The 13,817-nt window shown below is 40.2% G+C and overlaps 1 protein-coding gene across 4 annotated transcripts in view; it reads right to left on the bottom strand.

Annotated features, from left to right (window-relative positions):
• gramd1bb (GRAM domain containing 1Bb) overlaps positions 1 to 4,221 on the bottom strand; it is a 95,675-nt gene extending 91,454 nt beyond the window's left edge. For all 4 annotated transcript variants that reach the window (XM_068585870.1, XM_068585872.1, XM_068585871.1 and 1 more), the window contains exon 1: positions 3,910 to 4,221. The gene's annotated coding sequence lies outside the window, so the exon portion shown is untranslated. The remainder of the gene's footprint in view (positions 1 to 3,909) is intronic.
• Positions 4,222 to 13,817: the final 9,596 nt, after the last annotated feature.

Below are 13,817 nucleotides of genomic sequence, written 5' to 3'. Positions count from 1 at the left end.
GTAAAACACTTGTAGGGAGAACTGAACCATGCAAGTAACTCATAGTATTCAATTGCATCTAAAGTTAAACCATATGAATGAGTAACCATCATGTGGAAAGAGCTGGGACTGATTAAATAGTGGACTTAATAAAACTCAGCATGTCTCCCCATAACCACAGTCACTGTGGCTTATGCTAACACCCGCTTATACCAGTCAAACATGTGAACTATGCTAACCCTTTAGGTGTTGGATTTTTTTTTTATTAGGAAGTGAGCGGGTGATTACTCAGAGAATGCTAATAAAGAGTGTTTATTAGCACAGGGATTACAATGGGGTAAAGTTTCAACACAGGCCACTCAAGTAGGATTTATAGAAATCACACTATACCACTTTATGTGAAGGAAAAGGCTCTCGAGCTCAGCGCTTACGGTATGTAACAAGTTTGACCTAAATGAACACAAGTATTCTTACTGGAAAGTAACACACAGAAAGGGGTTAATGTGCGCTCTGCAGACGGCAGATAGTGTCAAGATAATGCAGCAGCTCACAGCAAGGTGGTTAGCAGAGAGAGCCGAAAGAGATAACAATAATTTAGAGGCAAGAATAGAAAATGTGGCCATCGCGGCTTTCAACATCAAATAACCTCTGTGAGAACGAAAACAAGCGGAATACGGGAGAAGCTCAAAGAGTTCCAAAAGGTAACTGAATAATAGTATAGGGCGGTGTTATTAAAAGATAATGTGCAAAAATGAAGACATGGCCTTAACATTTGCACTTAGTGAATAAATCATTTACTTACAGGGAGCAATGGAGAGCAATGGAGCTGCACGTTAGGCAATTTTGTTTCATCGTTTTAATGCGTGAGGAAAATTGTATTAATACAAAAAAATGAAAAGAAAGCGTGAAAGAAACAACAAAAACATCTGGCAGTTTGTCACTCTGTGGAATCATGGATTAAATAGATGAAAGAAAAGACCATTTAACCCTGAGCTCTCGGTGCTCACTGTCCACGGTGAGGCCGACCTCACGCGGTACAGTACCTCCATCTTTCTCACAGATAGCTCAATCGCGGCGGAGATTGGTTAAAGTACGGCTCTGGGGAGACCACAAATCACCTGCTTTGTCAATTTGTCCGGGAGCCGGGAAGCCTCAGCATCCTTAATATATAGGTAATGGTCTGAGTTTCAGTATGGGCCCGAGAGAGCAGGAGAGTGGCCCCGGGAACCTAGCATCAATCTTCATTATGAACAGGGTCAATGACGGCTAAAAATAAACACAAACTGACAAGTCGCACAATACCAGTTTGAACTGTGCACCTGCAGACACCTCTTTACGAAAGGGGGGAAGTTATATATTCATTATATATTGATGAGATTAAATTAAGATTTGTTGATCCAATGTGCACATTTATAATATGCTCTGCAACAATACTGGAGAGATGATTACAAGCTTAAACACCTAATACCACAGTCTGTCATGATAAAATATCACAATATTTGTCCGTCTCTCCAGAAGGTTAAGCTGCTCTGTTCCCATGTCGCGTTACCCACTCATCTCATGTGACGGAACACTGCCTGACATCCTGGCTGCCATGTCTGCTAAATATTTAATGAGCTCAAGGTATAGTATTGCTAGTACACATGCATGCAGAGGGTCTCAGTGCTGTATGACTCAGATTACCCTGAGTTATTATTAGCCGGTGTGTATCCGTGAAGTAGAGAAAACTGAAGTACAACCGTAAAACCTGTTCTTGGCCCATGTGCTATTCATCGTCTGTTTACTAAACATTCAGAGTCACTTTTTTGGAGGTCAGATGTGCATACTCAACCTCACTGCAAAAATATGGTTCATAATGGGGTCCAGTTTTCAAGTGGCTTGCACAACACTTTTCTGTATGCCAGAAAAGTGTTGTGCAAGCCGGTGTGGTGTCAGGAATTTGGAGACCATGTCATTTTAGATTAGTTCAATTTTGTTGATGGATGCACCTGTAGTCTGGGCAAAAGTAATTTATCTCTGTTCTTGCCAAATCATCTGCATGCTTTGAAAATGTACTTTTTGTTTTGTTTTAAGACCTGGTTTCTGTCATATGGCATTCAAGTAGAAAGAATTTGCCATGGCATTGTTTGCACTTGTTATTTAGTTACTTCTGAGTCCTCAATCCCTTAAGACCAATTAATAACATTTATAGATCCTATTTGGAATTAGCTTTTTCCACTTTATGCATTAAGTGTGCAGGTGTGCGTGATGACGTTATGACAGGATACTGTTGTATGTTGTACACAAAGTATAAAACCATGATGGAGATTGAACCTGTGAAGTCTCATTGTGCCAGTATGCAGCCTCAAATGCAACAAAATTCTTCTATATATATATATATATATATATATATATATATATATATATATATATATATATATATATATATATATATATATATGTGTATACATACATATATATATTTTAATTGTAGATGTGTCCTTTTTAAAACTTTGACTAGTCATTTAAAGTGTCACACTCTATCTAATAAATGAAAAAAAGCGAAACAAAAATTGATTTTCTAGTCTCAGGAGTTGTCTGTATATCAACTTCACGCTGAGAGCAGACATTAGAGGACAGGAGACAGAATGTGTGTCTGTGTGTGTGTGTGTGTGTGTGTGTGTGTGTGTGTGTGTGTGTGTGTGTGTGTGTGTGTGTGATTGAGGGGGCCGTTGAGAGGGAAGGCGAGTGAATTACTACACAGAGACCAAGCTTACTCAGCTATTGTTTCTGATGCAAACTTCCCTACATTCAAAGATCTCATGTCTTCACTAGATATTACAGAGACCGCCATCTATTTTTCTCAGGAAATTAAACAATACATTTCCAACCGTGTTGCTTTCTAGAAGCCTGCACATTGTGTTGAGAGCATGGGTTTTTAAAAGAAAGGCTGGCAAATGGCCAGTGAGTCATCTGATGTTTAATCCTGAGTGAGAAAGAGTACACAAGCGGAACTAAATCTAAATATATCTGGTTATATGTACTTTGAGGTTGTTCAAGTCATTTCTAAACGTTTAAAGGATCTCATATTCTAGATATCTATATATTGTATGCACTTGTGAGATCTGTTTTCTAGATATATTTACGTTTCCCCAGTTCAGCCCTGATTTCTTGACAGCATTTTGGATGTTGAAAGCTTGATAAATTGATTTACAACACAATGGTTAGGTACCGGTGCATTCCATCAATCTGAAAGGAGACTCTACACCATTTGCCTTTTTTCCTCTAACAAAAACCACACAAATCCCCAACTCTCCAAGCGTCACGCCAGAATGCCTAACCTGCAGCTCTCGACATCACATAGAGGCCTAACTCCACCCCGGGGACAGTGTCTATTATTTCCAACACAGCATCTGCTCCTGTTGCAACTTGTGCCACCACGACACCACGTCTGCTACAGCCAGCCGAGCCACAGAGAAACGCTATATATTGACCGGGGGTTAAAAAAACAAAAAGTGCAGGTGGGTGCAGACACAGGAGAAAAAAAGTGCTGGCAGCAGGGCGCTGCCCTTCAGCTCGCCGTAAACACTGGACCTCAGGTTACCTTGGTAAACAACATATGAAGGTCAGTCATTGTACACCTCTATCACAAGAAGAAAAGCACCAGTGATAAACACAGTTGATAAACAGTTCCACCAACTCAGTCATGTTAAATAACTCCACTCTGGCTGGGTCCTGATGAGGTGGTGATTGAGCCACGGTACTCCCTGTCCTCTCCTCACTAGTACTGTCACGAGGACTACATATTTACGGCATACTTGCGTGCACTTTGAGCTGCCACATTTGTTTTTTTTCACACATCCATTCATACACATTCGAGGCAAAACAGCGCTTCAGAATGAATACATGAGCATGCAGCTTTTTTTTTTTTTTGGAGCTGGCATACGTTACCTCAGTGAGTGGAGCGAGGGGGACCGGTCGTTGGGCGAGAGTCAAAGATCATCCTGCTAGTGCCATCTGTCAAGCAGGTTGGGTACAAAGGAAGTGAGAGCAAGTGTCCCTCTCCCTTCTTCCTGTGTGCCTCTCTTTCGATTCACAACAAAGTCCCGTGTTACATTAGAGGAGAGAGCAGCACTCCACAAGCGGGGGGGAGGGGGGAATCCTCCGTCAGATTAAAGCCAGTTTAAATCCCCCTCTGAGAAGATGGGAGAATGCACCTCCTCCCTTTTCCTGGGGAATCGCGACTTGCTCCTGCCACTGCACAAAACCCTCTCCCTCTGTTTCTTCTGCCTCCTTCTCTGCTCTCCTCCTCTCTCCTCTCTCCTCCCCGAACCCGCTCGCTCACTGGCTTGCTCACTCACTCACTCACTCAGGCATGCACTCTTATCCACTATGGTTCAGGCAATCACACACTGTACTGTACTGTACACACACAAACAACCGTCTGCTTCTTCACAGAGTATTCCTGTTATTTGGTTACTTCCTGTTCGACAATGGAACGTGTGTTTCTGTGTTCTGTTCCATCCACATATTCTAAAAATGTGGCATGATAAGAGGATCGGATGGAACCTCACTTGGCTATGAAATATACTTGGTTCTCTTTTCCGCTGAAACTAAAACTGGATTGTATTCATCCTTTAAAAAAAATTACTCACATTCAACCCGGAGCGATGTGTGTGTGTGTGTGTGTGTGTGTGTGTGTGTGTGTGTGTGTGTGTGTGTGTGTGTGTGTGGAGGGATTTAGAAAGAACTGAGGATGCCTCTGCTGTGATATAAAATTGGACAATATGAATAAAACACATCGTTCAGTGTGAGTCAGAGGCGTGTACAATACAGTAAGGTTTCCCATGCTAATCCCATACCCAGAGATCAATTAAATGGGCTTCACTGTACGTGTGTGCACGTGCATCTCTGTGCATATAGCCGCCATACGCGCCATTGGAAGCTCTCTGGAGATGTTCTATTTTGAGCCTTTAATTGTAAGGCACAACAGTAAGAAAGAGGACAGGCAAGGCACTATTCTGAAAATCTCCCCTAAAACCACAACTCCCTACGGACCACCTCCTCCTTGTTTCTCTCCCTGCCTTGGAATCTCAATGCTTAAAGGGGATCAGAGCAGGAGGGAGGCAGGGACCGAGTTGTATATGGGATATAAATAATGCTGTGATGGATAGCAGGTGAGGGGCGAGGATGCAGGGGTCCAGAGCATCGAGCATAATGAAAGGTAGTTGCAACAGCAGGCTTGGACTAGTATTTAAGATTGTTTTTCCGAAACACATTTTTAAAAGATATATATATATATATATATTTTTATATATATATTTATGTCCACATATTCAATTCAATACGGTTTATTTTGTATAGCCCCAAATCAGAAATACAAATTTGCCTCGGAGGGCTTCACAATCTGTACACATATGACCTCACATTGGAAGAGGAAAAAATAGAAAAGACCCTTTCATAGGGAAAAAAGGGAAGAAACCACCGGGAGAGCAACAGAGGAGGATCCCTCTCCCTGGATAGACCGAAGCAATAAATGTCATGTGTACAGAATAAACAACGTAACAGAGTTACGCCACATTCAATGACAATTACGTAGTAGGCATTGACCACAATCCAGATAACCCTGATTCATGTCAGCAAAAGGAGGCAGAGAGGAGGGGCATCAACAGGGCTAACATGGCAGGAGGCAGGACCAGACACAGCCACGATCCATGGAAACTCGGCGAGGAAGCACAGAGGCTCCAGGGAAGAAGTAGAGTTACTGATGTGCATTGAAGAGACATAAATTCATCCAGAAGGGGAGGGAGAAAAGAAGAGAGGAGCTCAGTGTATCCTAAGATGTTCCCCAGCAGTCCAATCAACATCAAACCATATACAGATAACACCCAACTAATGAAGCAAAAGTAGTTGCAATATATAAAACCAACTGTAATCAAAGAAGCCTTGACATTCTTCCAAGAATATAAGAAACACAAACAATTAATTGTGATTCAAAAGTAAAAGCTTGGCCTCTAATCTTTAGATTACCTCAGGGTTTAAAAATGCTACACGCAGAGATGAAAGTCACCTGACGGCAGTCTTTTTGCCAACAGGCAGCAAGAGACCGATTAAACATGCACATCGCATTCCCTCTTTTCTGGGAAGAAACCCCTTAAACAGCAGGTGTTTTTGCTATGCAGTGCAGTCGTTGAACACTTAGACTGTTTTGGTAAAGGCTAACAACAACACTTAACTATGTTTTACTCCCTGGTTGAAATTGAATGTTTAATTATTGAATGTACCTGAATGCTGTTGTGAGGTCTTTTAGCTGGTAAAACTGCAGCTATCATAATTGCATTCATACCATGAAAGTGGTTTTGAGATAGCGTTTGTCGGCCCATGACTGGAAATACAACCGCACAGACTGTGCGATTAGATGTGCAACCGCTGTGCAGAACCCCCAGGGCACGAGCAACTTAGTTGCTAAGGAATCTCTCTGAAAGTGCAAACAAAGATGTTTTGTTGTTTATAAAAAAAATCATGTTATTAAAGTGAGCTAAGGGCAGATTTTTCCCACACAGATAATTAGAGACAAGGCCAGGGAGCAATGTGCCACGTTGGTGCTTTCTGAAACTCGTCACACGCTGCAGGCGTGTGTTACTGAACCTGCTTCATAAAGAGTAACGGCTATATTTATTGAATCCAAAGTTAGTAACGTGACCCTTAACATTGGAACCATGCTGAAGGGGTACAGGAAAATGATAGTGAAAGACGCGTAACATTTGTTCTTTTTTCATAATTACACCGATGAATGTAAAACTTTATAGCTGTTGTAGGACTAATCAAAAGATATTTGTATTATTCACAAGTATTATAGTACGTGCCGGTCTTTATTTTATTGATGCGGGATCACAAGTTAGATTGGCCGGTGCCCACTCTGTCCCTACAGTAATGAGCCTGCTCTCCCCCACGAATATTAGTAGTAGCCTTCTACTTTAATTTACAAAGAAAATATTTGCCATTCTGACCATGAGTTGAAATGTCAGTGAGACCCAGCTCCTCCGTGAGACGGATGCTTCACGATTAAGGGACACAAGCACATCCGCATCTTTGATGTCTCAATTTTTCTGCTTGATGAGAATACAAGAAGACTTCAAATCACATTTGTCTTAAAATATCCATCTTCTACCATCTGTCGTCCTTTAAGGACACAAAATTGAAATCACCCAAATTAGAAATCTCAGTGGATAATTAGTGTTAATGTGGTACAGTTGTTCAAAAGGTCTCCTGTGGAGATAATATTGTGATCTGGAATAAGCCGTGGCCATTTTATGGATTAGTATTGGTTTAAGCCAGTTTCAGGGTTCAATAGTCACCTGATAGTCGACGACTCGACAGATGCCAGGCATCGGGAATGAAAATGGGCGCTCTGCGTAACAATTGGTTATTTTTTCCGACGCAGTGTATCCCATCACGATGCACAAACAAAAGGCAGGTTGTAATTTGTTGCCTTTTCCCAGCCTATCACGACAAAGTCCACAACGAGTTCTGTGATGTTGACCAATAGGAGCTCAGAAAGCTCTTCTGTAAAGATGGCATAGTGAAAGAGGAATTATGGAGTTGGTGCTGCTCGTTAGAACTGTGAAACGGAGGTCACAGCGGTTCATTTCTTTCATCTTTTTTACATCTTTTTAGACCGAGACTTATCTCTAACCTCAGTCTGCTCGTGTTGTAGTGCTGCATTTAACGGTGAACATTGTGTGAACATGAGCAGATGGCTCCTCTCCTTGCTTTCCCACAGTGTAATGACAGAGGTTTCAGTCCAGCGAGCACCAGCTCTTTGAGAAAAGGTAAACATCGAAAGTAGCAATTGTCAGTTCCACTCATACCCAAGACATCTCAGAGGTATATTCAAGATCTCCAATGACAACGTAATTGTAGTGGAGAAAATGATAAGAATACAATACGACAGACACTGTTAAAGATGCTCCTTAGCTCTTATTGCTCAACTATTACATGTCGAGGTAAGGGATCAACTCTGTGGTGTATCATAGCACCACAGTTACATCACGGTCAGTGAAAGTCTGATCACTGCTCCTCTTCTCCTCTTCGCTTCACTGTTAACAAATTCCGTCTGATATGACTTTTTAAATCTTGGTATTTGTCTAGAACCCATTAATAAAACTTAAGGTAACTTCTCTAAATCCCTGTGAACTGCACTGGATGTGTAGACACAACGTAAGAGCTCCATCTGTTCTCATTAAGCTCCAATTACAAATACAAGGCATGAAGTAGTAATCAGCAATCAAGCCGGAAGCATTTCATTTGTACTTTGGCTGATATCATATTAACATTTGATAAGTCCTATGGTGTTCTGTGATAATGGCGTGATGTTTCTGATCAAAGCCAACATTTATAGTTGGGTTTGTGGATATTTAATTAAAAAAACCTTAAATCAAATTACAGCTTTTTTTAGTTTACCGTTTAGATTTTTGAGACGTTTAATTGCTGGCACATTAACTGTATGTTTCAGCCACACTAGGGATGGGTTGTTAGGATTTCATCAGTCCTTTATCAATGCTCTTAACAGTTATTTTTCATCACTGAATAATTGCTTTTAAAAATTATATTAATAGTAAAAAAAAAAGAATTCAGTACGTGATATATATAACTAAATGTTTCTAAAGCGGCAACACCGCTCGAGGTCAGGTGAAAATATGTTCCTGGTTGGTTTGGTGGCCCAGTTCCCCGTCAGAAACAGGTGTCTCATGGAAAAGGAAATATGCAAAAATATTTCAAAAATAGCGTACATTAAAACGGATGTCGATTTTTTGTTTTTAGCAGCGACTTTTCTTAAGGTGGCTAAAATACATTTTGTGCGCTGCAGTACTCCTGTCTGCTTCTCTATGCTTCGAAGGAGCTATTCCTTTAACATTTTAAGACTCTGCATTGCAGTAAATGTATTTGCTCAGTTCTCATGAATGAGCCAATATTCTCTCACTTCAACAACTCTCTCACTCTCTAAGTCACAAAATACATTTGTGAATTCATTACTATTGAGACCGATCTGAACGCATAACGCACCATCTATGATTGGTTATTGACTTGTACGTACTGATATGTAACTAGTGAGCTGCAACCATCAATCTCTCAGGAGATTGCAACCTCCACTCCATTCAGGCTTTCATTTTGAAATCCCATATACTCCCTAATCTTTTACTCTCTTTCTCTTCTAAAACTGTGATTTAAAGGTGTTATTTTTAGTTGAGTTAGTTGATCTTGGCTTATTTAATCTATTAAGTTTCTTAGGCTCATTGAAATGTGACATCAGAGGTCAAACAAAGTGTGTCTGCCTGATTGAACTCCAATCAGTGCTTCAACAGTCAGGTCAATGGTTCAGGGCCTGCAGGGCGTCTCTCTGGTGCACACCATTAAATACGGTGCAGCCGCGAGCAAACAGCATATCTTCATCAAAGCACGGTAACGCTTTAACATTTTTGTGTGTTTGAACATTCTATAAATCCTTTCTGCCAAAGATTCAGTTGACAAGTATGGCGTGTTTGGGTTTAAAGCACAGGCCCACCTTTGTTTCAAGTCTGTTAAAAACAAAACAATAGTCCGTTGCCCGTATGAACAATGCAATAGGTTTTGCTCTGCATCATTTCTCCTTCAGGCTAATACTTGCAATGAAACAATCATTTCTTTATTTGTACCCAATGTAAGTGACGGGAAACACATTCAAAATTCCATTTTGATATTTAGTTTTTTTTCCTCTTCACTTCATTTAAAGTGCATCAGGATAATATCTCTTGATGGGCAGGAATGATTACAAAAAAACATAAACTCTTCTAATATGCTTTATGGGCGTGTAAAAATTGCTTTAAAGCAGACCTGCAAAGGAGAGCTTAGCTTATTATTGTTGACAGAGCCCCCCCGCCCCTCCTCCTCTCTAATAATTACAGAGGGGAGATACTGTACAAGCCAAGGCACAAAGGACGATATTGTTATAGTGACACTTCTTTCCACCCTCTCCTCTCCTCTCTGTTACCAATAAAAAACAACCGTAACTCACTTAAGAAGGATTAATACAATTGGTCCTAATACACACTGTATGTGCAGAGATAAAGTAATGTGCTTGATCTTCATGAGGCAGCTATGTGGCGGCACTGCTCTTTATTATACATCACAAACTGGTATGTGGTATGAATAAAATAAGCTAAATCCTCTCAGGGTGGATAAATGGTGTTTGATTACGGAGGGGCCATTACCAGGCTTAAGTACATGGGTTAAATAATAATGTCGGTGTCCCAGAGCATTGTTGAGAGAAGGGCGATGGAGAGCAATATGCACAGAGGGAAAAGACGTGTTCATGATGTGTTTATGTTGTGTTTATGTTCCACAGATGGATTCTCTGTTGAATAACCAGTATGCATAACCAAACTAGAAGCTCAACTGTCTGGTAAATTAAATTCTTTACATATAACGTAACAACATATGCACAATAAAAGGGAATTATTTGTTTTCACCATGTTTTAAAAAACATTTTTTTATAACAGCTGTTTATTAAGACGAAGAAAAAGAAGGCCTTATTTACGTTGTCAGCTCATTTGATGAAGTATTTATTCAAAATCAGGACAGTGGAAGAAAATGTTCATTGCAGCAAGCTATGCACACTTGTTGGACTTTAGTAACTTAATCTGTTGAGGTACGTGACATCAATCACATGATAATGCCAATTGCTTTGTTCATTATTTACACACATACTGTGGGATGTATCCAATAATAAAACAAATGACTGGAAAGCAAAAGCAATGTTGTATTATAGCTCCAGTGTGATAACCCATCCTGTCTTTAATATTGTAATGTCCGGCAGTGAATGTGCGAACAGGTTCTAAACCAGATCAGTTACCGACTGCAGCATTACTTGAGTATTACTTTTTCGCTTCATAACAGCCAGAGAGCTGTGAACGACACACGAGAACAAGACGGGTCATCAGTTCATCAATATTTCATATGCTTTTGGGGAGTATTGGTTGATCCAGAGAATGCATCGGACTGACGTTTTCATAGGGCTCTGCTGAAAGGATGGCTCATGAAGTGTGAACATATTTTCTGCCGCCTGCTCCACACACAGCTGCTAAAAACAAGGCTGGAGTTGCAATTTTGGCCAGCTAGATACAAATCACTTCCTTTAATAGCTGTTTGCTGTCCTGACTCCTCAATGGTGGAATGAGCTCATCATCGGGACAACAGAAAGTCTCTTCATCTTCCGCCGCGAACCAAAAACACATCTTTTCTGACTTAAATGGCACTTACTTATCACACTTTGTAGTTTTGCCTTCTTGAAGAAATTGCACCTGATTGTGATTGATTCTTTTTGTATTCATAGTTGAATGCACTTATGCAAGTCACTTTGGATAAAAGCGTCAGCTAAATGAAATGTAATGTAATGTTCTTGATTCATTAATAATCCAAAATAACGAAGCGGCTCACAGAGGGCGTCTGTCCATGCACAGTCCCCGACTTGTCTGTTCGTGCAGTTAAAAAAGGCTTCAGGTTAAATGAAGCCTGTGGAAGTTCTGTTTGGCATTACGGTTTCTGATACGGCTGCAAGCCCATTTTACCTTTCTGACGGTCTTGGTAGAACCCTGACCGGATAACCTGAAGGGTGACCGGCCCTCGCCCTGAAATGACTCCAACCTTTTCATTTATCTTCAGAACTTTCAGAGGCAGCTCGTCTGTGCATGAAGGAGTTTTTAAAAAGTAAGAGTGATACTATTGTGCCACCATGTGGACAGTGATCTACACCACATTGAGTGGTGTCGAAACTAACCGTGATTAGTGAAAATAGACTATGACTACTTTCAGAATATGGAGGTTTGAATCATTGTTTATGTGACGGTGGTTGAATACTGAAAAATATTGCACAGAATTGATGAGCAACATATCCTCTTTTTTTAGAATACATGGGGCATTTATATCATAGCTGTAGTCAAATTAATGGAAGAAGTCCAAGATAATAGGTGTAAATTAACTTTGACTAACATAAACATAAAATAGACATAATTAAATGTATAGCAGCATTGTCGAAATGGAGGCAATGAGAAATTAAATTGACGTTAACTGAGTGTGTGGGAGGAGGAGATCTTTGGGACTGATTTTATTGCTTTTAAATCATGTCCTGTGCTTTTAAAATATTGTGTCTTTAAACCGATAGGGTTGCTGCACCAATTTACTCTGAGGGATAATAAAGACTTTACTGTATTTGAAAACCTTAAGTGAAGATTAGCAGCATGACTTTTCCCTATTACCACATCAGTCCCCATAGTATACAGCAGACCTCTGGCAAATTAGCTTTGCATGTTGAATGTTTATTTTATGTCATACAAGAGAAATAAATTACAGTAGCCTGGAGGGAAAACAAACCACTACATTACTTGGGAGCACAGGTGCATCTTTACAACCGTTAAAGTACCTGCTAACAGAGCAGGACTGCGTCTATTCACTGTGCTCACTAATTAGACCTGATCCTAGTTTTTATGGGTCTATAATTAATCTGGTTTTTCAGTCAGAGGAAAGGAAATTACTTTGGGAGGGCTTTACTGAACCGCAACCCGGGGGACTTACCCTGTTTTATCTTTGGACTGCACGGGTACGGAGATAGGAAGGTGGAGACTAAATCAATTTCCCTGCGTTGGCTCATTAGACGGGGCCCTTGGGTGAGCCGGGCTCCGTGGTGATGCCCTTGGAGGAACAGAGCCAAGTCACTTGCAGGAGCGCCTTGTGGAGATGGGAAGTGAGAAGCTGCGAAATGCATACACATGGTAATAAGAAACACAGTATTGACAGACATGATGCTTTGAGGATGTAATGAACTCTAAAAAATACTGTAAATAATATGTTTGTTATTGTAATGTATTGTATTGTGTATGATTAATGTGTTGAAGGGCATTTGTATAGATCCCCTTTAAATGAATGACAATACGGGAGAAAAGCTGTCAATTTGTTTTCCATCACTGCCCATTTCTGCATAAATAAAAGTTCCTAATGTGATGCACAGTAGGAGAGGGATATGATTTATGACGTATTGTTAGTATATATACACCATATGGTGTATGCAAAACCATCATTATACATTTTTCACATCTTTAAACAATTATCCAACCAGAGACGCCAAATTAAAACACAACGCATATATCCATGTGACAGCAACACACGCATCCAGGTCTCACTATGACATATGGCATGACATTAATGTGGGTAAACTTGTGATCCAATAAACAGCTCGGTATTATAATCTCTCTGGCTGCAGTTTGTTAACAGGTCTGCCAGTTCAACACCAGCAGAACGCAGTGAATTTGAGCAGGATTATGTCTTTTGTTGTTTGGATTATCTGAAGCTAATTACCTTGCGTAGGAGCTTAACTGACTGTAGCCTATCTGCCTGACTGCTCAGATGCTGGGGAAACTCATCATTTATGGACTCACCAACTAAACAATTAATATTTTACTGAAATTAACTTCTAATAAGTTGAAGTCACAGACGAGTGAGGGTTCACTGCTGTGAAACTACAGTACACATCTGTTTGACAGATAGAATAATTATATATAAAATGATTCTTGAGCATATAATTAATTAATAGTAATTAATAATTGAAAATGGCAGCCAATTGACAGGTTCAAATTCATTTTAAATATATTTTGTAACATCTATTCCACTCGATCTTTTTCCAAACTGCTTAGCTAAATAAAATCTGAAAGGTGCATTTGAGTATTGGCTGTGCACAGGAGGAATGCAGCATAACCTGAAATGAACCTTTTTATGAATGTGAGCAAACTAAATCTCCCAAGTCAAATATTACATGGTAGCTACAGTGA

The sequence above is a fragment of the Clinocottus analis genome, unplaced genomic scaffold (genome assembly GCF_023055335.1).
Source record: "Clinocottus analis isolate CAN_PGR_092001 unplaced genomic scaffold, fCliAna1.0.p SCAF_2, whole genome shotgun sequence".
Taxonomy (NCBI): Eukaryota; Metazoa; Chordata; class Actinopteri; order Perciformes; family Cottidae; genus Clinocottus; species Clinocottus analis.
Note: the sequence above shows the minus strand (reverse complement) of the source record. Positions and strands in the feature narration are given on the sequence as shown.